We start from the raw sequence: 22,750 nt of genomic DNA, 5'->3' as shown, positions 1-22,750 counted from the left end.
CAAGCTGATTTCTTGCAGCAGCTGGGCACTGTAACAGCTCCAGAGCTGCTCTGTAAGGCAACTAAAAGGGTGTGGGCCCTGCAGCACTACCTGTAGTTCGCATTGTGCGTTTGAAGGCACAAAGTAAGCAGACAGGAGGATAAGTCAGGATAGTGCGCAAGGGCATAGAAGGGAGCGGCTCAAGAAAAGAGAAGTGGAAACAGACAGCAAACTAGGCTGGAGAGAGACCTGAGACAAAGAGATCTGAATTATACGAGAGCCGACCAGGGGAAACACAAATTATGCAGTCAAGTTTCCCACATTTGGGGAAATCGCAGGGGCAGCACACCCAGAGTGCAATGGGTGAGCCTTGCCCTGGGAGAAGCACCTTCATGATCATAGTATCTCACCTGGCAGGTAAGTAGGAGTTGGGCTAGAGCTGGGGAGGGTCGCTGCTCGGGTACCCCCCTGTAAAGTGAAGGAGATCCAACTGAGGCAGCACAAGGGAACTCTCGAAAGAAGAACAAGGCTAGAGGAAAATCTGAGACAAAGAAATCTGACTTTTACCAGAGCTGACCAGAGGAAAGCACAAACACAGTCCCCCACTACCAAAAATAATGCAGTCAAATTTCCCACATTTGGGGAAATCACAGGGGTCAGCATACCCAAAATGCAATGAATGAACCTCACCCTGGGAGAACAATCTTCATGACCATGGTATCTCCTATGCAAAATAAGTATGATTTGGAATAGGGCTGGGGAGGGCCGCTGCTCAGGCACATCTCTGTCAAGTAAAGGAGATTCAACTGAGGCAGCACAAGGGAACTCTCATCTGGGGACAACAACTGCAGGGAGAACACATATTTTCAGATGAACATGGGAGGGCAGAAGGCTGCCTAATACTGAAGCACCCCCAAACAACAAACCAAATGCAACAACTAGTGCAAGCATTCCTGGGGGAAGTTCTGCAGAAGACGGATTTGCATACGGTGATGTCATCCAAGCAGTGGGTCAAAGTTGGCTTCAACCCTCATCTGCATATGAAAAGAGAAAAGGGGCGTGCAGGGCTTGGCGGCCTTTTGCGGTGCTTGGATGACCCCTAGTTCGCATTAAACTCCTCCACCCTCCTTTGGTGTGGGGCTCATGTTGGCCATGCCCCATCCCCTGAAGCATTCAAGCTGATTTCTTGCAGCAGCTGGGCACTGTAACAGCTCCAGAGCTGCTCTGTAAGGCAAGTAAAAGGGTGTGGGCCCTGCAGCACTACCTGTAGTTTGCATTGTGCATTGGAAGGCACAAAGTAAGCAGACGGGAGGAGAAGTCAGGATAGTGCACAAGGGTATAGAAGGGAGCGGCTAAAGAAAAGAGAAGTGGAAACAGACAGCAAACTAGGCTGGAGAGAGACCTGAGACAAAGAGATCTGAATTATACGAGAGCCGACCAGGGGAAACACAAATTATGCAGTCAAGTTTCCCACATTTGGGGAAATCGCAGGGGCAGCACACCCAGAGTGCAATGGGTGAGCCTTGCCCTGGGAGAAGCACCTTCATGATCATAGTATCTCACCTGGCAGGTAAGTAGGAGTTGGGCTAGAGCTGGGGAGGGTCGCTGCTCGGGCACCCCCCTGTCAAGTGAAGGAGATCCAACTGAGGCAGCACAAGGGAACTCTCGAAAGAAGAACAAGGCTAGAGGAAGATCTGAAACAAAGAAATCTGACTTTTACCAGAGCTGACCAGAGGAAAACACAAACACAGTCCCCCACTACCACAAATAAAGCAGTCGAGTTTCCCACATTTGGGGAAATCACAGGGGTCAGCATACCCAGAATGCAATGAATGAACCTCACCCTGGGAGAATAATCTTCATGACCATGGTATCTCCTATGCAAAATAAGTATGATTTGGGATAGAGCTGGGGAGGGCCGCTGCTCAGGCACATCTCTGTCAAGTAAAGGAGATTCAACTGAGGCAGCACAAGGGAACTCTCATCTGGGGATAACAACTGCAGGGAGAACACATATTTTCAGATGAACATGGAGGGCAGAAGGCTGCCTAATACTGAAGCACCCCCAAACAACAAACCAAATGCAACAACTAGTGCAAGCATTCCTGGGGGAAGGCCTGCCGCAGATGGATTTGCATATGGTGATGTCATCCAAGCAGTGGGTCAAAGTTGGCTTCAACCCTCGTCTGCATATGAAAAGAGAAAAGGGGCGTGCAGGGCATGGTGGCCTTTTGCGGCGCTTGGCTGACCCCTAGTTTGCATTAAACACCTCCACCCTCCTTCGGTGTGGGGCTCATGTTGGCTATGCCCCAGCCCCTGAAGCATTCAAGCTGATTTCTTGCAGCAGCTGGGCACTGTAACAGCTCCAGAGCTGCTCTGTAAGGCAAGTAAAAGGGTGTGGGCCCTGCAGCACTACCTGTAGTTTGCATTGTGCATTGGAAGGCACAAAGTAAGCAGACGGGAGGAGAAGTCAGGATAGTGCACAAGGGTATAGATGGGAGGGGCTCAAGAAAAAAGAAGTGGAAACAGACAGCAAACTAGGCTGGAGAGAGACCTGAGACAAAGAGATCTAAATTATACGAGAGCCGACCAGGGGAAACACAAATTATGCAGTCAAGTTTCCCACATTTGGGGAAATCGCAGGGGCAGCACACCCAGAGTGCAATGGTGGGCCTTGCCCTGGGAGAAGCACCTTCATGATCATAGTATCTCACCTGGCAGGTAAGTAGGAGTTGGGCTAGAGCTGGGGAGGGTCGCTGCTCGGGCACCCCCCTGTCAAGTGAAGGAGATCCAACTGAGGCAGCACAAGGGAACTCTCGAAAGAAGAACAAGGCTAGAGGAAGATCTGAAACAAAGAAATCTGACTTTTACCAGAGCTGACCAGGGGAAAACACAAACACAGTCCCCCACTACCACAAATAAAGCAGTCGCGTTTCCCACATTTGGGGAAATCACAGAGGTCAGCATACCCAGAATGCAATGAATGAACCTCACCCTGGGAGAACAATCTTCATGACCATGGTATCTCCTATGCAAAATAAGTATGATTTGGAATAGGGCTGGGGAGGGCCGCTGCTCATGCACATCTCTGTCAAGTAAAGGAGATTCAACTGAGGCAGCACAAGGGAACTCTCATCTGGGGACAACAACTGCAGGGAGAACACATATTTTCAGATGAACATGGGAGGGCAGAAGGCTGCCTAATACTGAAGCACCCCCAAACAACAAACCAAATGCAACAACTAGTACAAGCATTCCTGGGGGAAGTTCTGCAGAAGACGGATTTGCATATGGTGATGTCATCCAAGCAGTGGGTCAAAGTTGGCTTCAACCCTCGTCTGCATATGAAAAGAGAAAAGGGGCGTGCAGGGCATGGCGGCCTTTTGCGGCGCTTGGATGACCCCTAGTTCGCATTAAACACCTCCACCCTCCTTCGGTGTGGGGCTCATGTTGGCTATGCCCCAGCCCCTGAAGCATTCAAGCTGATTTCTTGCAGCAGCTGGGCACTGTAACAGCTCCAGAGCTGCTCTGTAAGGCAAGTAAAAGGGTGTGGGTGCACTACCTGTAGTTCGCATTGTGCGTTGGAAGGCACAAAGTAAGCAGAGAGGAGGAGAAGTCAGGATAGTGCGCAAGGGCATAGAAGGGAGCGGCTCAAGAAAAAAGAAGTGGAAACAGACAGCAAACTAGGCTGGAGAGAGACCTGAGACAAAGAGATCTGAATTATACGAGAGCCGACCAGGGGAAACACAAATTATGCAGTCAAGTTTCCCACATTTGGGGAAATCGCAGGAGCAGCACACCCAGAGTGCAATGGGTGAGCCTTGCCCTGGGAGAAGCACCTTCATGATCATAGTATCTCACCTGGCAGGTAAGTAGGATTTGGGCTAGAGCTGGGGAGGGTCGCTGCTCGGGTACCCCCCTGTCAAGTGAAGGAGATCCAACTGAGGCAGCACAAGGGAACTCTCGAAAGAAGAACAAGGCTAGAATACAATAAGAGACAAAGAAATCTGACTTTTACCAGAGCTGACCAGAGGAAAGCACAAACACAGTCCCCCACTACCACAAATAATGCAGTCAAGTTTCCCACATTTGGGGAAATCACAGGGGTCAGCATACCCAAAATGCAATGAATGAACCTCACCCTGAGAGAACAATCTTCATGACCATGGTATCTCCTATGCAAAATAAGTATGATTTGGAATAGGGCTGGGGAGGGCCGCTGCTCATGCACATCTCTGTCAAGTAAAGGAGATTCAACTGAGGCAGCACAAGGGAACTCTCATCTGGGGACAACAACTGCAGGGAGAACACATATTTTTAGATGAACATGGGAGGGCAGAAGGCTGCCTAATACTGAAGCACCCCCAAACAACAAACCAAATGCAACAACTAGTGCAAGCATTCCTGGGGGAAGTTCTGCAGAAGACGGATTTGCATACGGTGATGTCATCCAAGCAGTTGGTCAAAGTTGGCTTCAACCCTCATCTGCATATGAAAAGAGAAAAGGGGCGTGCAGGGCATGGCGGCCTTTTGCGGTGCTTGGATGACCCCTAGTTCGCATTAAACACCTCCACCCTCCTTTGGTGTGGGGCTCATGTTGGCCATGCCCCATCCCCTGAAGCATTCAAGCAGATTTCTTGCAGCAGCTGGGCACTGTAACAGCTCCAGAGCTGCTCTGTAAGGCAAGTAAAAGGGTGTGGGCCCTGCAGCACTACCTGTAGTTTGCATTGTACATTGGAAGGCACAAAGTAAGCAGACGGGAGGAGAAGTCAGGATAGTGCACAAGGGTATAGAAGGGAGCGGCTGAAGAAAAGAGAAGTGGAAACAGACAGCAAACTAGGCTGTAGAGAGATCTGAGACAAAGAGATCTGAATTATACGAGAGCCGACCAGGGGAAACACAAATTATGCAGTCAAGTTTCCCACATTTGGGGAAATCGCAGGGGCAGCACACCCAGAGTGCAATGGGTGAGCCTTGCCCTGGGAGAAGCACCTTCATGATCATAGTATCTCACCTGGCAGGTAAGTAGGAGTTGGGCTAGAGCTGGGGAGGGTCGCTGCTCGGGCACCCCCCTGTTAAGAGAAGGAGATCCAACTGAGGCAGCACAAGGGAACTCTCAAAAGAAGAACAAGGCTAGAGGAAGATCTGAAACAAAGAAATCTGACTTTTACCAGAGCTGACCAGAAGAAAACACAAACACAGTCCCCCACTACCACAAATAAAGCAGTCGAGTTTCCCACATTTGGGGAAATCACAGGGGTCAGCATACCCAGAATGCAATGAATGAACCTCACCCTGGGAGAATAATCTTCATGACCATGGTATCTCCTATGCAAAATAAGTATGATTTGGGATAGAGCTGGGGAGGGCCGCTGCTCAGGCACATCTCTGTCAAGTTAAGGAGATTCAACTGAGGCAGCACAAGGGAACTCTCATCTGGGGACAACAACTGCAGGGAGAACACATATTTTCAGATGAACATGGGAGGGCAGAAGGCTGCCTAATACTGAAGCACCCCCAAACAACAAACCAAATGCAACAACTAGTGCAAGCATTCCTGGGGGAAGGCCTGCCGCAGATGGATTTGCATATGGTGATGTCATCCAAGCAGTGGGTCAAAGTTGGCTTCAACCCTCGTCTGCATATGAAAACAGAAAAGGGGCGTGCAGGGCATGGTGGCCTTTTGCGGCGCTTGACTGACCCCTAGTTTGCATTAAACACCTCCACCCTCCTTCGGTGTGGGGCTCATGTTGGCTATGCCCCAGCCCCTGAAGCATTCAAGCTGATTTCTTGCAGCAGCTGGGCACTGTAACAGCTCCAGAGCTGCTCTGTAAGGCAAGTAAAAGGGTGTGGGCCCTGCAGCACTACCTGTAGTTTGCATTGTGCATTGGAAGGCACAAAGTAAGCAGACGGGAGGAGAAGTCAGGATAGTGCACAAGGGTATAGAAGGAAGCGGCTGAAGAAAAGAGAAGTGGAAACAGACAGCAAACTAGGCTGGAGAGAGACCTGAGACAAAGAGATCTGAATTATACGAGAGCCGACCAGGGGAAACACAAATTATGCAGTCAAGTTTCCCACATTTGGGGAAATCGCAGGAGCAGCACACCCAGAGTACAATGGGTGAGCCTTGCCCTGGGAGAAGCACCTTCATGATCATAGTATCTCACCTGGCAGGTAAGTAGGAGTTGGTCTAGAGCTGGGGAGGGTTGCTGCTCGGGTACCCCCCTGTAAAGTGAAGGAGATCCAACTGAGGCAGCACAAGGGAACTCTCGAAAGAAGAACAAGGCTAAAGGAAAATCTGAGACAAAGAAATCTGACTTTTACCAGAGCTGACCAGAAGAAATCACAAACACAGCCTCCCACTACCACAAATAATGCAGTCAAGTTTCCCACATTTGGGGAAATCACAGGGGTCAGCATACCCAAAATGCAATGAATGAACCTCACCCTGGGAGAAAAATCTTCATGACCATGGTATCTCCTATGCAAAATAAGTATGATTTGGAATAGGGCTGGGGAGGGCCGCTGCTCATGCACATCTCTATCAAGTAAAGGAGATTCAACTGAGGCAGCACAAGGGAACTCTCATCTGGGGACAACAACTGCAGGGAGAACATATATTTTCAGATGAACATGGGAGGGCAGAAGGCTGCCTAATACTGAAGCACCCCCAAACAACAAACCAAATGCAACAACTAGTGCAAGCATTCCTGGGGGAAGGCCTGCCGCAGATGGATTTGCATATGGTGATGTCATCCAAGCAGTGGGTCAAAGTTGGCTTCAACCCTCGTCTGCATATGAAAAGAGAAAAGGGGCGTGCAGGGCATGGTGGCCTTTTGCGGCGCTTGGCTGACCCCTAGTTTGCATTAAACACCTCCAACCTCCTTTGGTGTGGGGCTCATGTTGGCTATGCCCCAGCCCCTGAAGCATTCAAGCTGATTTCTTGCAGCAGCTGGGCACTGTAACAGCTCCAGAGCTGCTCTGTAAGGCAAGTAAAAGGGTGTGGGCCCTGCAGCACTACCTGTAGTTCGCATTGTGCGTTGGAAGGCACAAAGTAAGCAGACAGGAGGAGAAGTCAGGATAGTGCGCAAGGGCATAGAAGGGAGCGGCTCAAGAAAAGAGAAGTGGAAACAGACAGCAAACTAGGCTGGAGAGAGACCTGAGACAAAGAGATCTGAATTATACGAGAGCCGACCAGGGGAAACACAAATTATGCAGTCAAGTTTCCCACATTTGGGGAAATCGCAGGGGCAGCACACCCAGAGTGCAATGGGTGAGCCTTGCCCTGGGAGAAGCACCTTCATGATCATAGTATCTCACCTGGCAGGTAAGTAGGAGTTGGGCTAGAGCTGGGGAGGGTCTCTGCTCGGGCACCCCCCTGTCAAGTGAAGGAGATCCAACTGAGGCAGCACAAGGGAACTCTCGAAAGAAGAACAAGGCTAGAGGAAGATCTGAAACAAAGAAATCTGACTTTTACCAGAGCTGACCAGAGGAAAACACAAACACAGTCCCCCACTACCACAAATAAAGCAGTCAAGTTTCCCACATTTGGGGAAATCACAGGGGTCAGCATACCCAGAATGCAATGAATGAACCTCACCCTGGGAGAATAATCTTCATGACCATGGTATCTCCTATGCAAAATAAGTATGATTTGGGATAGAGCTGGGGAGGGCCGCTGCTCAGGCACATCTCTGTCAAGTTAAGGAGATTCAACTGAGGCAGCACAAGGGAACTCTCATCTGGGGACAACAACTGCAGGGAGAACACATATTTTCAGATGAACATGGGAGGGCAGAAGGCTGCCTAATACTGAAGCACCCCCAAACAACAAACCAAATGCAACAACTAGTGCAAGCATTCCTGGGGGAAGGCCTGCCGCAGATGGATTTGCATATGGTGATGTCATCCAAGCAGTGGGTCAAAGTTGGCTTCAACCCTCGTCTGCATATGAAAACAGAAAAGGGGCGTGCAGGGCATGGTGGCCTTTTGCGGCGCTTGTCTGACCCCTTGTTTGCATTAAACACCTCCACCCTCCTTCGGTGTGGGGCTCATGTTGGCTATGCCCCAGCCCCTGAAGCATTCAAGCTGATTTCTTGCAGGAGCTGGGCACTGTAACAGCTCCAGAGCTGCTCTGTAAGGCAAGTAAAAGGGTGTGGGCCCTGCAGCACTACCTGTAGTTTGCATTGTGCATTGGAAGGCACAAAGTAAGCAGACGGGAGGAGAAGTCAGGATAGTGCACAAGGGTATAGAAGGGAGCGGCTGAAGAAAAGAGAAGTGGAAACAGACAGCAAACTAGGCTGGAGAGAGACCTGAGACAAAGAGATCTGAATTATACGAGAGCCGACCAGGGGAAACACAAATTATGCAGTCAAGTTTCCCACATTTGGGGAAATCGCAGGAGCAGCACACCCAGAGTACAATGGGTGAGCCTTGCCCTGGGAGAAGCACCTTCATGATCATAGTATCTCACCTGGCAGGTAAGTAGGAGTTGGGCTAGAGCTGGGGAGGGTCGCTGCTCGTGTACCCCCCTGTAAAGTGAAGGAGATCAAACTGAGGCAGCACAAGGGAACTCTCGAAAGAAGAACAAGGCTAAAGGAAAATCTGAGACAAAGAAATCTGACTTTTACCAGAGCTGACCAGAGGAAAGCACAAACACAGTCTCCCACTACCACAAATAATGCAGTCAAGTTTCCCACATTTGGGGAAATCACAGCGGTCAGCATACCCAAAATGCAATGAATGAACCTCACCCTGGGAGAAAAATCTTCATGACCATGGTATCTCCTATGCAAAATAAGTATGATTTGGAATAGGGCTGGGGAGGGCCGCTGCTCATGCACATCTCTGTCAAGTAAAGGAGATTCAACTGAGGCAGCACAAGGGAACTCTCATCTTGGGACAACAACTGCAGGGAGAACATATATTTTCAGATGAACATGGGAGGGCAGAAGGCTGCCTAATACTGAAGCACCCCCAAACAACAAACCAAATGCAACAACTAGTGCAAGCATTCCTGGGGGAAGGCCTGCCACAGATGGATTTGCATATGGTGATGTCATCCAAGCAGTGGGTCAAAGTTGGCTTCAACCCTCGTCTGCATATGAAAATAAAAAAGGGGTGTGCAGGGCAAGGCGGCCTTTTGCGGCGCTTGGATGACCCCTAGTTCGCATTAAACACCTCCACCCTCCTTCGGTGTGGGGCTCATGTTGGCTATGCCCCAGCCCCTGAAGCATTCAAGCTGATTTCTTGCAGCAGCTGGGCACTGTAACAGCTCCAGAGCTGCTCTGTAAAGCAAGTAAAAGGGTGTGGGCCCTGCAGCACTACCTGTAGTTTGCATTGTGCGTTGGAAGGCACAAAGTAAGCAGACGGGGAAGTCAGGATAGTGCACAAGGGCATAGAAGGGAGCGGCTCAAGAAAAGAGAAGTGGAAACAGACAGCAAACTAGGCTGGAGAGAGACCTGAGACAAAGAGATCTGAATTATACGAGAGCCGACCAGAGGAAACACAAATTATGTAATCAAGTGTCCCACATTTGGGGAAATCTTAGGAGCAGCACACCCAGAGTGCATTGGGTGAGCCTTGCCCTGGGAGAAGCACCTTCCTGATCATAGTATCTCACCTGGCAGGTAAGTAGGAGTTGGGCTAGAGCTGGGGAGGGTCGCTGTTCGGGCACCCCCCTGCCAAGTGAAGGAGATCCATCTGAGGCAGCACAAGGAAACTCTCGAAAAAAGAACAAGGCTAGAGGAAGATCTGAGACAAAGAAATCTGACTTTTACCAGAGCTGACCAGAGGAAAGCACAAACACAGTCCCCCACTACCACAAATAATGCAGTCGAGTTTCCCACATTTGGGGAAATCACAGGGGTCAGCATACCCAGAATGCAATGAATGAACCTCACCCTGGGAGAACAATCTTCATGATAATGGTATCTCCTATGCAAAATAAGTATGATTTGGGATAGGGCTGGGGAGGGCCGCTGCTCAGGCACATCTCTGTCAAGTAAAGGAGATTCAACTGAGGCAGCACAAGGGAACTCTCATCTGGGGACAACAACAGCAGGGAGAACACATATTTTCAGATGAAAATGGGAGAGCAGAAGGCTGCCTAATACTGAAGCACCCCCAAACAACAAACCAAATGCAACAACTAGTACAAGCATTCCTGGGAAAAGGTCTGCAGAAGACGGATTTGCATACGGTGATGTCATCCAAGCAGTGGGCCAAGGTTGGCTGGAACCCTCATCTGCATATGAAAAGAGAAAAGGGTTATGCAGGGCATGGCGGCCTTTTGCGGTGCTTGGATGACCCTTAGTTCGCATTAAACACCTCCACCCTCCGTCGGTGTGGGGCTCATGTTGGCTATGCCCCAGCCCCTGAAGCATTCAAGCTGATTTCTTGCAGCAGCTGGGCACTGTAACAGCTCCAGAGCTGCTCTGTAAGGCAAGTAAAAGGGTGTTGGCCCTGCAGCACTACCTGTAGTTTGCATTGTGCGTTGGAAGGCACAAAGTAAGCAGACAGGAGAAGTCAGGAGAGTGCACAAGGGCATAGAAGGCAGGGGCTCAAGAAAAGAGAAGTGGAAACAGACAGCAAACTAGGCTAAAGAGAGACCTGAGACAAAGAGATCTGAATTATACGAGTAGCCGACCAGAGGAAACACAAATTATGCAATCAAGTGTCCCACATTTGGGGAAATCGTAGGAGCAGCACACCCAGAGTGCAATGGGTGAGCCTTGCCCTGGGAGAAGCACCTTCCTGATCATAGTATCTCACCTGGCAGGTAAGTAGGAGTTGGGCTTGAGCTGGGGAGGGTCGCTGCTCGGGCACCCCCCTGTCAAGTGAAGGAGATCCAACTGAGGCAGCACAAGGAAACTCTCAAAAAGAGAACAAGGCTAGAGGAAGATCTGAGACAAAGAAATCTGACTTTTACCAGAGCTGACCAGAGGAAAGCACAAACACAGTCCCCCACTACCACAAATAATGCAGTCGAGTTTCCCACATTTGGGGAAATCACAGGGGTCAGCATACCCAGAATGCAATGAATGAACCTCACCCTGGGAGAACAATCTTCATGACCATGGTATCTCCTATGCAAAATAAGTATGATTTGGGATAGGGCTGGGGAGGGCCGCTGCTCAGGCACATCTCTGTCAAGTAAAGGAGATTCAACTGAGGCAGCACAAGGGAACTCTCATCTGGGGACAACAACTGCAGGAAGAACACATATTTTCAGATGAACATGGGAGAGCAGAAGGCTGCCTAATACTGAAGCACCCCAAACAACAAACCAAATGCAACAAATAGTACAAGCATTCCTGGGGGAAGGTCTGCAGAAGACGGATTTGCATACGGTGATGTCATCCAAGCAGTGGGCCAAAGTTGGCTGGAACCCTCATCTGCATATGAAAAGAGAAAAGGGGTATGCAGGGCATGGCGGCCTTTTGCGGCGCTTGGATGACCCTTAGTTCGCATTAAACACCTCCACCCTCCGTCGGTGTGGGGCTCATGTTGGCTATGCCCCAGCCCCTGAAGCATTCAAGCTGATTTCTTGCAGCAGCTGGGCACTGTAACAGCTCCAGAGCTGCTCTGAAAGGCAAGTAAAAGGGTGTGGGCCCTGCAGCACTACCTGTAGTTTGCATTGTGCGTTGGAAGGCACAAAGTAAGCAGACAGGAGGAGAAGTCAAGAGAGTCCACAAGGGTATAGAAGGGAGGGGCTCAAGAAAAAAGAAGTGGAAACAGACAGCAAACTAGGCTGGAGAGAGACCTGAGACAAAGAGATCTGAATTATATGAGAGCCGACCAGGGGAAACACAAATTATGCAGTCAAGTTTCCCACATTTGGGGAAATCGCAGGGGCAGCACACCCAGAGTGCAATGGGTGAGCCTTGCCCTGGGAGAAGCACCTACATGATCATAGTATCTCACCTGGCAGGTAAGTAGGAGTTGGGCTAGAGCTGGGGAGGGTCGCTGCTCGGGCACCCCCCTGTCAAGTGAAGGAGATCCAACTGAGGCAACACAAGGGAACTCTCGAAAGAAGAACAAGGCTAGAGGAAGATCTGAGACAAAGAAATCTGACTTTTACCAGAGCTGACCAGAGGAAAGCACAAACACAGTCCCCCACTACCACAAATAATGCAGTTGAGTTTCCCACATTTGGGGAAATCACAGGGGTCAGCATACCCAGAATGCAATGAATTAACCTAACCCTGGGAGAACAATCTTCATGACCATGGTATCTCCTATGCAAAATAAGTATGATTTGGGATAGGGCTGGGGAGGGCCGCTGCTCAGGCACATCTCTGTCAAGTAAAGGAGATTCAACTGAGGCAGCACAAGGGAACTCTCATCTGGGGACAACAACTGCAGGGAGAACACATATTTTCAGATGAACATGGGAGGGCAGAAGGCTGCCTAATACTGAAGCACCCCCAAACAACAAACCAAATGCAACAACTAGTAAAAGCATTCCTGGGAGAAGGTCTGCAGAAGACGGATTTGCATACGGTGATGTCATCCAAGCAGTGGGCCAAAGTTGGCTGGAACCCTCATCTGCATATGCAAAGAAAAAAGGGTTATGCAGGGCATGGCGGCCTTTTGCGGCGCTTGGATGACCCCTAGTTCGCATTAAACACCTCCATTCTCCTTCGGTGTGGGGCTCATGTTGGCTATGCCCCAGCCCCTGAAGTATTCAAGCTGATTTCTTGCAGCAGCTGGGCACTGTAACAGCTCCAGAGCTGCTCTGTAAGGCAAGTAAAAGGGTGTGGGCCCTGCAGCACTACCTGTAGTTCGCATTGTGCGTTGGAAGGCACAAAGTAAGCAGACAGGAGAAGTCAGGAGAGTGCACAAGGGCATAGAAGGCAGGGGCTCAAGAAAAGAGAAGTGGAAACAGACAGCAAACTAGGCTAAAGAGAGACCTGAGACAAAGAGATCTGAATTATACGAGTAGCCGACCAGAGGAAACACAAATTATGCAATCAAGTGTCCCACATTTGGGGAAATCGTAGGAGCAGCACACCCAGAGTGCAATGGGTGAGCCTTGCCCTGGGAGAAGCACCTTCCTGATCATAGTATCTCACCTGGCAGGTAAGTAAGAGTTGGGCTTGAGCTGGGGAGGGTCGCTGCTCGGGCACCCCCCTGTCAAGTGAAGGAGATCCAACTGAGGCAGCACAAGGAAACTCTCAAAAAGAGAACAAGGCTAGAGGAAGATCTGAGACAAAGAAATCTGACTTTTACCAGAGCTGACCAGAGGAAAGCACAAACACAGTCCCCCACTACCACAAATAATGCAGTCGAGTTTCCCACATTTGGGGAAATCACAGGGGTCAGCATACCCAGAATGCAATGAATGAACCTCACCCTGGGAGAACAATCTTCATGACCATGGTATCTCCTATGCAAAATAAGTATGATTTGGGATAGGGCTGGGGAGGGCCGCTGCTCAGGCACATCTCTGTCAAGTAAAGGAGATTCAACTGAGGCAGCACAAGGGAACTCTCATCTGGGGACAACAACTGCAGGGAGAACACATATTTTCAGATGAACATGGGAGAGCAGAAGGCTGCCTAATACTGAAGCACCCCAAACAACAAACCAAATGCAACAAATAGTACAAGCATTCCTGGGGGAAGGTCTGCAGAAGACGGATTTGCATACGGTGATGTCATCCAAGCAGTGGGCCAAAGTTGGCTGGAACCCTCATCTGCATATGAAAAGAGAAAAGGGGTATGCAGGGCATGGCGGCCTTTTGCGGCGCTTGGATGACCCTTAGTTCGCATTAAACACCTCCACCCTCCGTCGGTGTGGGGCTCATGTTGGCTATGCCCCAGCCCCTGAAGCATTCAAGCTGATTTCTTGCAGCAGCTGGGCACTGTAACAGCTCCAGAGCTGCTCTGAAAGGCAAGTAAAAGGGTGTGGGCCCTGCAGCACTACCTGTAGTTTGCATTGTGCGTTGGAAGGCACAAAGTAAGCAGACAGGAGGAGAAGTCAAGAGAGTCCACAAGGGTATAGAAGGGAGGGGCTCAAGAAAAAAGAAGTGGAAACAGACAGCAAACTAGGCTGGAGAGAGACCTGAGACAAAGAGATCTGAATTATATGAGAGCCGACCAGGGGAAACACAAATTATGCAGTCAAGTTTCCCACATTTGGGGAAATCGCAGGGGCAGCACACCCAGAGTGCAATGGGTGAGCCTTGCCCTGGGAGAAGCACCTACATGATCATAGTATCTCACCTGGCAGGTAAGTAGGAGTTGGGCTAGAGCTGGGGAGGGTCGCTGCTCGGGCACCCCCCTGTCAAGTGAAGGAGATCCAACTGAGGCAACACAAGGGAACTCTCAAAAGAAGAACAAGGCTAGAGGAAGATCTGAGACAAAGAAATCTGACTTTTACCAGAGCTGACCAGAGGAAAGCACAAACACAGTCCCCCACTACCACAAATAATGCAGTTGAGTTTCCCACATTTGGGGAAATCACAGGGGTCAGCATACCCAGAATGCAATGAATGAACCTAACCCTGGGAGAACAATCTTCATGACCATGGTATCTCCTATGCAAAATAAGTATGATTTGGGATAGGGCTGGGGAGGGCCGCTGCTCAGGCACATCTCTGTCAAGTAAAGGAGATTCAACTGAGGCAGCACAAGGGAACTCTCATCTGGGGACAACAACTGCAGGGAGAACACATATTTTCAGATGAACATGGGAGGGCAGAAGGCTGCCTAATACTGAAGCACCCCCAAACAACAAACCAAATGCAACAACTAGTAAAAGCATTCCTGGGAGAAGGTCTGCAGAAGACGGATTTGCATACGGTGATGTCATCCAAGCAGTGGGCCAAAGTTGGCTGGAACCCTCATCTGCATATGCAAAGAAAAAAGGGTTATGCAGGGCATGGCGGCCTTTTGCGGTGCTTGGATGACCCCTAGTTCGCATTAAACACCTCCATTCTCCTTCGGTGTGGGGCTCATGTTGGCTATGCCCCAGCCCCTGAAGTATTCAAGCTGATTTCTTGCAGCAGCTGGGCACTGTAACAGCTCCAGAGCTGCTCTGTAAGGCAAGTAAAAGGGTGTGGGCCCTGCAGCACTACCTGTAGTTCGCATTGTGCGTTGGAAGGCACAAAGTAAGCAGACAGGAGAAGTCAGGAGAGTGCACAAGGGCATAGACGGCAGGGGCTCAAGAAAAGAGAAGTGGAAACAGACAGCAAACTAGGCTGGAGAGAGACCTGAGACAAAGAGATCTGAATTATACAAGCGCCGACCAGGGGAAACACAAATTATGCAGTCAAGTTTCCCACATTTGGGGAAATCGCAGGAGCAGCACACCCAGAGTGCAATGGGTGAGCCTTGCCCTGGGAGAAGCACCTTCATGATCATAGTATCTCACCTGGCAGGTATGTAGGAGTTGGGCTAGAGCTGGGGAGGGTCGCTACTCGGGTACCCCCCTGTCAAGTGAAGGAGATCAAACTGAGGCAGCACAATGGAACTCTCGAAAGAAGAATAAGGCTAGAGGAAGATCTGAGACAAAGAAATCTGACTTTTACCAGAGCTGACCAGAGGAAAACACAAAAACAGTCCCCCACTACCACAAATAATGCAGTTGAGTTTCCCACATTTGGGGAAATCACAGGGGTCAGCATACCCAGAATGCAATGAATGAACCTCATCCTGGGAGAACAGTCTTTATGACCATGGTATCTCCTATGCAAAATAAGTATGATTTGGGATAGGGCTGGGGAGGGCCGCTGCTCAGGCACATCTCTGTCAAGTAAAGGAGATTCAACTGAGGCAGCACAAGGGAACTCTCATCTGGGGACAACAACTGCAGGGAGAACACATATTTTCAGATGAACATGGGAGGGCAGAAGGCTGCCTAATACTGAAGCACGCCCAAACAACAAACCAAATGCAACAACTAGTACAAGCATTCCTGGGGGAAGGTCTGCAGAAGACGGATTTGCATACGGTGATGTCATCCAAGCAGTGGGCCAAAGTTGGCTGGAACCCTCATCTGCATATGAAAAGAGAAAAGGGGTATGCAGGGCATGGCGGCCTTTTGCGGCGCTTGGATGACCCTTAGTTCGCATTAAACACCCCCACCCTCCTTCGGTGTGGGGCTCATGTTGGCCATGCCCCAGCCCCTGAAGCATTCAAGCTGATTTCTTGCAGCAGCTTGGCACTGTAACAGCTCCAGAGCTGCTCTGTAAGGCAAGTAAAAGGGTGTGGGCCCTGCAGCACTACCTGTAGTTTGCATTGTGCATTGGAAGGCACTTAAGAAAAGAGAAGTGGAAACAGACAGCAAACTAGGCTGGAGAGAGACCTGAGACAAAGAGATCTGAATTATACGAGAGCCGACCAGGGGAAACACAAATTATGCAGTCAAGTTTCCCACATTTGGGGAAATCGCAGGAGCAGCACACCCAGAGTGCAATGGGTGAGCCTTGCCCTGGGAGAAGCACCTACGTGATCATAGTATCTCACCTGGCAGGTAAGTAGGAGTTGGGCTAGAGCTGGGGAGGGTCGCTGCTCGGGTACCCCCCCTGTCAAGTGAAGGAGATCCAACTGAGGCAGCACAAGGGAATTCTCGAAAGAAGAACAAGGCTAGAGGAAGATCTGAGACAAAGAAATCTGACTTTTACCAGAGCTGACCAGAGGAAAACACAAACACAGTCTCCCACTACCACAAATAATGCTGTCGAGTTTCCCACATTTGGGGAAATCACAGGGGTCAGCATACCCAGAATGCAATGAATGAACCTCATACTGGGAGAATAATCTTCATGACCATGGTCTCTCCTATGCAAAATAAGTATGATTTGGGATAGGGCTGGGGAGGGCCGCTGCTCAGGCACATCTCTGTCAAGTAAAGGAGATTCAACTGAGGCAGCATAAAGGAACTCTCATCTGGGGACAACAACTGCAGGGAGAACACATATTTTCAGATGAACATGGGAGGGCAGAAGGCTGCCTAATACAGAAGCACCCCCAAACAACAAACCAAATGCAACAACTAGTGCAAGCATTCCTGGGGGAAGGCCTGCAGCAGATGGATTTGCATATGGTGATGTCATCCAAAGCAGTGGGTCAAAGTTGGCTTCAACCCTCGTCTTTATATGAAAAGAGAAAAGGGGCGTGCAGGGCATGGCGGCCTTTTGCGGCGCTTGGATGACCCCTAGTTCGCATTAAACACCTCCACCCTCCTTCGGTGTGGGGCTCATGTTGGCTATGCCCCAGCCCCTGAAGCATTCAAGCTGATTTCTTGCATTAGCTGGGCACTGTAACTGCTCCAGAGCTGCTCTGTACGGCAAGTAAAAGGGTGTGGGCCCTGCAGCACTACCTGTAGTTTGCATTGTGCATTGGAAGGCACAAAGTAAGCAGACGGGAGAAGTAAGGATAGTGCGCAAGGCCATAGAATGGAGCGGCTTAAGAAAAGAGAAGTGGAAACAGACAGCAAACTAGGCTGGAGAGAGACCTGAGACAAAGAGATCTGAATTATACCAGAGCCGACCAGGGGAAACACAAATTATGCAGTCAAGTTTCCCACATTTGGGGAAATCGCAGGGGCAGCACATCCAGAGTGCAATGGGTGAGCCTTGCCCTGGGAGAAGCACCTTCATGATTATAGCATCTCACCTGGCAGGTAAGTAGAAGTTGGGCTAGAGCTGGGGAGAGTCGCTGCACGGGCACCCCCCTGTCAAGTGAAGGAGATCCAACTGAGGCAGCACAAGGGAACTCTCGAAAGAAGAACAAGGCTAGAGGAAGATCTGAAACAAAGAAATCTGACTTTTACCAGAGCTGACCAGAGGAAAGCACAAACACAGTCCCCCACTACCACAAATAATGCAGTTGAGTTTCCCACATTTGGGGAAATCACAGGGGTCAGCATACCCAGAATGCAATGAATGAACCTCACCCTGGGAGAACAATCTTCAAGACCATGGTCTCTCCTATGCAAAATAAGTATGATTTGGGATAGGGCTGGGGAGGGCCGCTGCTCAGGCACATCTCTGTCAAGTAAAGGAGATTCAACTGAGGCAGCACAAGGGAACTCTCATCTGGGGACAACAACTGCAGGGAGAACACATATTTTCAGATGAACATGGGAGGGCAGAAGGCTGCCTAATACTGAAGCACCCCCAAACAACAAACCAAATGCAACAACTAGTGCAAGCATTCCTGGGGGAAGACCTGCAGCAGATGGATTTGCATATGGTGATGCCATCCAAGCAGTGGGTCAAAGTTGGCTTCAACCCTCGTCTGCATATGAAAAGAGAAAAGGGGCGTGCAGGGCATGGCGGCCTTTTGCGGCGCTTGGATGACCCCTAGTTCGCATTACACACCTCCACCCTCCTTCGGTGTGGGGCTCATGTTGGCTATGCCCCAGCCCCTGAAGCATTCAAGCTGATTTCTTGCAGCAGCTGGGCACTGTAACTGCTCCAGAGCTGCTCTGTAAGGCAAGTAAAAGGGTGTGGGCCCTGCAGCACTACCTGTAGTTTGCATTGTGCGTTGGAAGGCACGAAGTAAGCAGACGGGAGAAGTCAGGATAGTGCGCAAGGGCATAGAAGGGAGCGGCTCAAGAAAAGAGAAGTGGAAACAGACAGCAAACTAGGCTGGAGAGAGACCTGAGACAAAGAGATCTGAATTATACGAGAGATGACCAAGGGAAACACAAATTATGCAGTCAAGTTTCCCACATTTGGGGAAATCGCAGGGGCAGCACAACCAGAGTGCAATGGGTGAGCCTTGCCCTGGGAGAAGCACCTTCATGATCATAGTATCTCACCTGGCAGGTAAGTAGGAGTTGGGCTAGAGCTGGGGAGGGTCACTGCTCGGGCACCCCCCTCTCAAGTGAAAGAGATCCAACTGAGGCAGCACAAGGGAACTCTCGAAAGAAGAACAAGGCTAGAGGAAGATCTGATATAAAGAAATCTGATTTTTACCAGAGCTGACCAGAGGAAAGCACAAACACAGTCCCCCACTACCACAAATAATGCAGTCGAGTTTCCCACATTTGGGGAAATCACAGGGGTCAGCATACCCAAAATGCAATGAATGAACCTCACCCTCGGAGAACAATCTTCATGAAAATGGTATCTCCTATGCAAAATAAGTATGATTTGGGATAGGGCTGGGGAGGGCCGCTGCTCAGGCACATCTCTGTCAAGTAAAGGAGATTCAACTGAGGCAGCACAAGGGAACTCCCATCTGGGGACAACAACTGCAGGGAGAACACATATTTTCAGATGAACATGGGAGGGCAGAAGGCTGCCTAATACTGAAGCACCCCCAAACAACAAACCAAATGCAACAACTAGTACAAGCATTCCTGGGGGAAGTTCTGCAGAAGACGGATTTGCATACGGTGATGTCATCCAAGCAGTGGGCCAAAGTTGGCTGGAACCCTCATCTGCATATGAAAAGAGAAAAGGGGTATGCAGGGCATGGCGGCCTTTTGCGGCGCTTGGATGACCCTTAGTTCACATTAAACACCCCCACCCTCCTTCGGTGTGGGGCTCATGTTTGCTATGCCCCAGCCCCTGAAGCATTCAAGCTGATTTCTTGCAGCAGCTGGGCACTGTAACAGCTCCAGAGCTGCTCTGTGCGGCAAGTAAAAGGGTGTGGGCCCTGCAGCACTACCTGTAGTTTGCATTGTGCATTGGAAGGCACTTAAGAAAAGAGAAGTGGAAACAGACAGCAAACTAGGCTGGAGAGAGACCTGAGACAAAGAGATCTGAATTATACGAGAGCCGACCAGGGGAAACACAAATTATGCAGTCAAGTTTCCCACATTTGGGGAAATCGCAGGAGCAGCACACCCAGAGTGCAATGGGTGAGCCTTGCCCTGGGAGAAGCACCTACGTGATCATAGTATCTCACCTGGCAGGTAAGTAGGAGTTGGGCTAGAGCTGGGGAGGGTCGCTGCTCGGGTAACCCCCTGTCAAGTGAAGGAGATCCAACTGAGGCAGCACAAGGGAATTCTCGAAAGAAGAACAAGGCTAGAGGAAGATCTGAGACAAAGAAATCTGACTTTTACCAGAGCTGACCAGAGGAAAACACAAACACAGTCCCCCACTACCACAAATAATGCTGTCGAGTTTCCCACATTTGGGGAAATCACAGGGGTCAGCATACCCAGAATGCAATGAATGAACCTCACACTGGGAGAATAATCTTCATGACCATGGTATCTCCTATGCAAAATAAGTATGATTTGGGATAGGGCTGGGGAGGGCCGCTGCTCAGGCACATCTCTTTCAAGTAAAGGAGATTCAACTGAGGCAGCATAAGGGAACTCTCATCTGGGGACAACAACTGCAGGGAGAACACATATTTTCAGATGAACATGGGAGGGCAGAAGGCTGCCTAATACTGAAGCACCCCCAAACAACAAACCAAATGCAACAACTAGTGCAAGCATTCCTGGGGGAAGGCCTGCAGCAGATGGATTTGCATATGGTGATGTCATCCAAAGCAGTGGGTCAAAGTTGGCTTCAACCCTCGTCTGCATATGAAAAGAGAAAAGGGGCGTGCAGGGCATGGCGGCCTTTTGCGGCGCTTGGATGACCCCTAGTTCGCATTAAACACCTCCACCCTCCTTCGGTGTGGGGCTCATGTTGGCTATGCCCCAGCCCCTGAAGCATTCAAGCTGATTTCTTGCAGTAGCTGGGCACTGTAACTGCTCCAGAGCTGCTCTGTACGGCAAGTAAAAGGGTGTGGGCCCTGCAGCACTACCTGTAGTTTGCATTGTGCATTGGAAGGCACAAAGTAAGCAGACGGGAGAAGTAAGGATAGTGCGCAAGGCCATAGAATGGAGCGGCTTAAGAAAAGAGAAGTGGAAACAGACAGCAAACTAGGCTGGAGAGAGACCTGAGACAAAGAGATCTGAATTATACGAGAGCCGACCAGGGGAAACACAAATTATGCAGTCAAGTTTCCCACATTTGGGGAAATCGCAGGGGCAGCACATCCAGAGTGCAATGGGTGAGCCTTGCCCTGGGAGAAGCACCTTCATGATTATAGTATCTCACCTGGCAGGTAAGTAGAAGTTGGGCTAGAGCTGGGGAGAGTCGCTGCACGGGCACCCCCCTGTCAAGTGAAGGAGATCCAACTGAGGCAGCACAAGGGAACTCTCGAAAGAAGAACAAGGCTAGAGGAAGATCTGAAACAAAGAAATCTGACTTTTACCAGAGCTGACCAGAGGAAAGCACAAACACAGTCCCCCACTACCACAAATAATGCAGTTGAGTTTCCCACATTTGGGGAAATCACAGGGGTCAGCATACCCAGAATGCAATGAATGAACCTCACCCTGGGAGAACAATCTTCAAGACCATGGTCTCTCCTATGCAAAATAAGTATGATTTGGGATAGGGCTGGGGAGGGCCGCTGCTCAGGCACATCTCTTTCAAGTAAAGGAGATTCAACTGAGGCAGCACAAGGGAACTCTCATCTGGGGACAACAACTGCAGGGAGAACACATATTTTCAGATGAACATGGGAGGGCAGAAGGCTGCCTAATACTGAAGCACCCCCAAACAACAAACCAAATGCAACAACCAGTGCAAGCATTCCTGGGGGAAGGCCTGCAGCAGATGGATTTGCATATGGTGATGCCATCCAAGCAGTGGGTCAAAGTTGGCTTCAACCCTCGTCTGCATATGAAAAGAGAAAAGGGGCGTGCAGGGCATGGCGGCCTTTTGCGGCGCTTGGATGACCCCTAGTTCGCATTACACACCTCCACCCTCCTTCGGTGTGGGGCTCATGTTGGCTATGCCCCAGCCCCTGAAGCATTCAAGCTGATTTCTTGCAGCAGCTGGGCACTGTAACTGCTCCAGAGCTGCTCTGTAAGGCAAGTAAAAGGGTGTGGGCCCTGCAGCACTACCTGTAGTTTGCATTGTGCGTTGGAAGGCACGAAGTAAGCAGACGGGAGAAGTCAGGATAGTGCGCAAGGGCATAGAAGGGAGCGGCTCAAGAAAAGAGAAGTGGAAACAGACAGCAAACTAGGCTGGAGAGAGACCTGAGACAAAGAGATCTGAATTATACGAGAGATGACCAAGGGAAACACAAATTATGCAGTCAAGTTTCCCACATTTGGGGAAATCGCAGGGGCAGCACAACCAGAGTGCAATGGGTGAGCCTTGCCCTGGGAGAAGCACCTTCATGATCATAGTATCTCACCTGGCAGGTAAGTAGGAGTTGGGCTAGAGCTGGGGAGGGTCGCTGCTCGGGCACCCCCCTCTCAAGTGAAAGAGATCCAACTGAGGCAGCACAAGGGAACTCTCGAAAGAAGAACAAGGCTAGAGGAAGATCTGATATAAAGAAATCTGATTTTTACCAGAGCTGACCAGAGGAAAGCACAAACACAGTCCCCCACTACCACAAATAATGCAGTCGAGTTTCCCACATTTGGGGAAATCACAGGGGTCAGCATACCCAGAATGCAATGAATGAACCTCACCCTGGGAGAACAATCTTCATGACCATGGTATCGCCTATGCAAAATAAGTATGATTTGGGATAGGGCTGGGGAGGGCCGCTGCTCAGGCACATCTCTGTCAAGTAAAGGAGATTCAACTGAGGCAGCACAAGGGAACTCTCATCTGGGGACAACAACTGCAGGGAGAACACATATTTTCAGATGAACATGGGAGGGCAGAAGGCTGCCTAATACTGAAGCACCCCCAAACAACAAACCAAATGCAACAACTAGTGCAAGCATTCCTGGGGGAAGGCCTGCAGCAGATGGATTTGCATATGGTGATGTCATCCAAACAGTGGGT

At 50.0% G+C, this 22,750-nt stretch overlaps 36 non-coding genes and 4 pseudogenes across 36 annotated transcripts; all 40 read right to left on the bottom strand.

Annotated features, from left to right (window-relative positions):
- Positions 1-241: 241 nt before the first annotated feature.
- On the bottom strand, positions 242-404 carry LOC135042911 (U1 spliceosomal RNA). Its single transcript, XR_010235967.1, has one exon. It is a non-coding gene; the product is annotated as a U1 spliceosomal RNA (small nuclear RNA).
- A 152-nt stretch (positions 405-556) lies between these two features.
- LOC135042886 (U1 spliceosomal RNA) lies at positions 557-720 on the bottom strand. The gene has a single exon (XR_010235942.1). It is a non-coding gene; the product is annotated as a U1 spliceosomal RNA (small nuclear RNA).
- Positions 721-1,394: 674 nt separating this feature from the next.
- LOC135042909 (U1 spliceosomal RNA) lies at positions 1,395-1,557 on the bottom strand. The gene has a single exon (XR_010235965.1). It is a non-coding gene; the product is annotated as a U1 spliceosomal RNA (small nuclear RNA).
- Positions 1,558-1,709: 152 nt separating this feature from the next.
- Positions 1,710-1,873, bottom strand: LOC135042895 (U1 spliceosomal RNA). The gene has a single exon (XR_010235951.1). It is a non-coding gene; the product is annotated as a U1 spliceosomal RNA (small nuclear RNA).
- A 694-nt stretch (positions 1,874-2,567) lies between these two features.
- On the bottom strand, positions 2,568-2,708 carry LOC135042859 (U1 spliceosomal RNA; annotated as a pseudogene).
- A 152-nt stretch (positions 2,709-2,860) lies between these two features.
- On the bottom strand, positions 2,861-3,024 carry LOC135042897 (U1 spliceosomal RNA). Its single transcript, XR_010235953.1, has one exon. It is a non-coding gene; the product is annotated as a U1 spliceosomal RNA (small nuclear RNA).
- Positions 3,025-3,692: 668 nt separating this feature from the next.
- LOC135042912 (U1 spliceosomal RNA) lies at positions 3,693-3,855 on the bottom strand. Its single transcript, XR_010235968.1, has one exon. It is a non-coding gene; the product is annotated as a U1 spliceosomal RNA (small nuclear RNA).
- Positions 3,856-4,007: 152 nt separating this feature from the next.
- On the bottom strand, positions 4,008-4,171 carry LOC135042891 (U1 spliceosomal RNA). Its single transcript, XR_010235947.1, has one exon. It is a non-coding gene; the product is annotated as a U1 spliceosomal RNA (small nuclear RNA).
- Positions 4,172-4,845: 674 nt separating this feature from the next.
- Positions 4,846-5,008, bottom strand: LOC135042908 (U1 spliceosomal RNA). Its single transcript, XR_010235964.1, has one exon. It is a non-coding gene; the product is annotated as a U1 spliceosomal RNA (small nuclear RNA).
- Positions 5,009-5,160: 152 nt separating this feature from the next.
- LOC135042898 (U1 spliceosomal RNA) lies at positions 5,161-5,324 on the bottom strand. The gene has a single exon (XR_010235954.1). It is a non-coding gene; the product is annotated as a U1 spliceosomal RNA (small nuclear RNA).
- A 674-nt stretch (positions 5,325-5,998) lies between these two features.
- On the bottom strand, positions 5,999-6,161 carry LOC135042918 (U1 spliceosomal RNA). The gene has a single exon (XR_010235974.1). It is a non-coding gene; the product is annotated as a U1 spliceosomal RNA (small nuclear RNA).
- A 152-nt stretch (positions 6,162-6,313) lies between these two features.
- LOC135042902 (U1 spliceosomal RNA) lies at positions 6,314-6,477 on the bottom strand. Its single transcript, XR_010235958.1, has one exon. It is a non-coding gene; the product is annotated as a U1 spliceosomal RNA (small nuclear RNA).
- A 674-nt stretch (positions 6,478-7,151) lies between these two features.
- Positions 7,152-7,314, bottom strand: LOC135042907 (U1 spliceosomal RNA). Its single transcript, XR_010235963.1, has one exon. It is a non-coding gene; the product is annotated as a U1 spliceosomal RNA (small nuclear RNA).
- A 152-nt stretch (positions 7,315-7,466) lies between these two features.
- On the bottom strand, positions 7,467-7,630 carry LOC135042900 (U1 spliceosomal RNA). Its single transcript, XR_010235956.1, has one exon. It is a non-coding gene; the product is annotated as a U1 spliceosomal RNA (small nuclear RNA).
- Positions 7,631-8,304: 674 nt separating this feature from the next.
- On the bottom strand, positions 8,305-8,467 carry LOC135042917 (U1 spliceosomal RNA). The gene has a single exon (XR_010235973.1). It is a non-coding gene; the product is annotated as a U1 spliceosomal RNA (small nuclear RNA).
- Positions 8,468-8,619: 152 nt separating this feature from the next.
- On the bottom strand, positions 8,620-8,783 carry LOC135042904 (U1 spliceosomal RNA). The gene has a single exon (XR_010235960.1). It is a non-coding gene; the product is annotated as a U1 spliceosomal RNA (small nuclear RNA).
- Positions 8,784-9,453: 670 nt separating this feature from the next.
- Positions 9,454-9,616, bottom strand: LOC135042865 (U1 spliceosomal RNA). Its single transcript, XR_010235920.1, has one exon. It is a non-coding gene; the product is annotated as a U1 spliceosomal RNA (small nuclear RNA).
- A 152-nt stretch (positions 9,617-9,768) lies between these two features.
- Positions 9,769-9,932, bottom strand: LOC135042881 (U1 spliceosomal RNA). The gene has a single exon (XR_010235936.1). It is a non-coding gene; the product is annotated as a U1 spliceosomal RNA (small nuclear RNA).
- Positions 9,933-10,603: 671 nt separating this feature from the next.
- On the bottom strand, positions 10,604-10,767 carry LOC135042919 (U1 spliceosomal RNA). The gene has a single exon (XR_010235975.1). It is a non-coding gene; the product is annotated as a U1 spliceosomal RNA (small nuclear RNA).
- Positions 10,768-10,919: 152 nt separating this feature from the next.
- Positions 10,920-11,083, bottom strand: LOC135042922 (U1 spliceosomal RNA). The gene has a single exon (XR_010235977.1). It is a non-coding gene; the product is annotated as a U1 spliceosomal RNA (small nuclear RNA).
- A 694-nt stretch (positions 11,084-11,777) lies between these two features.
- LOC135042855 (U1 spliceosomal RNA) lies at positions 11,778-11,919 on the bottom strand (annotated as a pseudogene).
- A 152-nt stretch (positions 11,920-12,071) lies between these two features.
- Positions 12,072-12,235, bottom strand: LOC135042879 (U1 spliceosomal RNA). The gene has a single exon (XR_010235934.1). It is a non-coding gene; the product is annotated as a U1 spliceosomal RNA (small nuclear RNA).
- Positions 12,236-12,906: 671 nt separating this feature from the next.
- Positions 12,907-13,070, bottom strand: LOC135042915 (U1 spliceosomal RNA). The gene has a single exon (XR_010235971.1). It is a non-coding gene; the product is annotated as a U1 spliceosomal RNA (small nuclear RNA).
- A 152-nt stretch (positions 13,071-13,222) lies between these two features.
- LOC135042910 (U1 spliceosomal RNA) lies at positions 13,223-13,386 on the bottom strand. The gene has a single exon (XR_010235966.1). It is a non-coding gene; the product is annotated as a U1 spliceosomal RNA (small nuclear RNA).
- Positions 13,387-14,080: 694 nt separating this feature from the next.
- LOC135042854 (U1 spliceosomal RNA) lies at positions 14,081-14,222 on the bottom strand (annotated as a pseudogene).
- Positions 14,223-14,374: 152 nt separating this feature from the next.
- On the bottom strand, positions 14,375-14,538 carry LOC135042868 (U1 spliceosomal RNA). The gene has a single exon (XR_010235923.1). It is a non-coding gene; the product is annotated as a U1 spliceosomal RNA (small nuclear RNA).
- Positions 14,539-15,209: 671 nt separating this feature from the next.
- On the bottom strand, positions 15,210-15,372 carry LOC135042916 (U1 spliceosomal RNA). The gene has a single exon (XR_010235972.1). It is a non-coding gene; the product is annotated as a U1 spliceosomal RNA (small nuclear RNA).
- A 152-nt stretch (positions 15,373-15,524) lies between these two features.
- On the bottom strand, positions 15,525-15,688 carry LOC135042901 (U1 spliceosomal RNA). Its single transcript, XR_010235957.1, has one exon. It is a non-coding gene; the product is annotated as a U1 spliceosomal RNA (small nuclear RNA).
- Positions 15,689-16,303: 615 nt separating this feature from the next.
- LOC135042925 (U1 spliceosomal RNA) lies at positions 16,304-16,466 on the bottom strand. Its single transcript, XR_010235980.1, has one exon. It is a non-coding gene; the product is annotated as a U1 spliceosomal RNA (small nuclear RNA).
- Positions 16,467-16,619: 153 nt separating this feature from the next.
- On the bottom strand, positions 16,620-16,783 carry LOC135042920 (U1 spliceosomal RNA). The gene has a single exon (XR_010235976.1). It is a non-coding gene; the product is annotated as a U1 spliceosomal RNA (small nuclear RNA).
- A 683-nt stretch (positions 16,784-17,466) lies between these two features.
- On the bottom strand, positions 17,467-17,618 carry LOC135042860 (U1 spliceosomal RNA; annotated as a pseudogene).
- Positions 17,619-17,770: 152 nt separating this feature from the next.
- LOC135042883 (U1 spliceosomal RNA) lies at positions 17,771-17,934 on the bottom strand. The gene has a single exon (XR_010235938.1). It is a non-coding gene; the product is annotated as a U1 spliceosomal RNA (small nuclear RNA).
- A 671-nt stretch (positions 17,935-18,605) lies between these two features.
- LOC135042853 (U1 spliceosomal RNA) lies at positions 18,606-18,768 on the bottom strand. Its single transcript, XR_010235915.1, has one exon. It is a non-coding gene; the product is annotated as a U1 spliceosomal RNA (small nuclear RNA).
- Positions 18,769-18,920: 152 nt separating this feature from the next.
- On the bottom strand, positions 18,921-19,084 carry LOC135042892 (U1 spliceosomal RNA). Its single transcript, XR_010235948.1, has one exon. It is a non-coding gene; the product is annotated as a U1 spliceosomal RNA (small nuclear RNA).
- Positions 19,085-19,699: 615 nt separating this feature from the next.
- Positions 19,700-19,862, bottom strand: LOC135042924 (U1 spliceosomal RNA). The gene has a single exon (XR_010235979.1). It is a non-coding gene; the product is annotated as a U1 spliceosomal RNA (small nuclear RNA).
- Positions 19,863-20,014: 152 nt separating this feature from the next.
- On the bottom strand, positions 20,015-20,178 carry LOC135042903 (U1 spliceosomal RNA). The gene has a single exon (XR_010235959.1). It is a non-coding gene; the product is annotated as a U1 spliceosomal RNA (small nuclear RNA).
- A 672-nt stretch (positions 20,179-20,850) lies between these two features.
- Positions 20,851-21,013, bottom strand: LOC135042856 (U1 spliceosomal RNA). The gene has a single exon (XR_010235916.1). It is a non-coding gene; the product is annotated as a U1 spliceosomal RNA (small nuclear RNA).
- Positions 21,014-21,165: 152 nt separating this feature from the next.
- On the bottom strand, positions 21,166-21,329 carry LOC135042882 (U1 spliceosomal RNA). Its single transcript, XR_010235937.1, has one exon. It is a non-coding gene; the product is annotated as a U1 spliceosomal RNA (small nuclear RNA).
- Positions 21,330-22,000: 671 nt separating this feature from the next.
- LOC135042852 (U1 spliceosomal RNA) lies at positions 22,001-22,163 on the bottom strand. The gene has a single exon (XR_010235914.1). It is a non-coding gene; the product is annotated as a U1 spliceosomal RNA (small nuclear RNA).
- A 152-nt stretch (positions 22,164-22,315) lies between these two features.
- On the bottom strand, positions 22,316-22,479 carry LOC135042890 (U1 spliceosomal RNA). Its single transcript, XR_010235946.1, has one exon. It is a non-coding gene; the product is annotated as a U1 spliceosomal RNA (small nuclear RNA).
- Between the last annotated feature and the right edge of the window lie 271 nt (positions 22,480-22,750).

This window comes from Pseudophryne corroboree, unplaced genomic scaffold (assembly GCF_028390025.1).
Source record: "Pseudophryne corroboree isolate aPseCor3 unplaced genomic scaffold, aPseCor3.hap2 scaffold_841, whole genome shotgun sequence".
Classification (NCBI taxonomy): domain Eukaryota; kingdom Metazoa; phylum Chordata; class Amphibia; order Anura; family Myobatrachidae; genus Pseudophryne; species Pseudophryne corroboree.
This window is presented reverse-complemented; position numbering and strand designations above follow the sequence as displayed.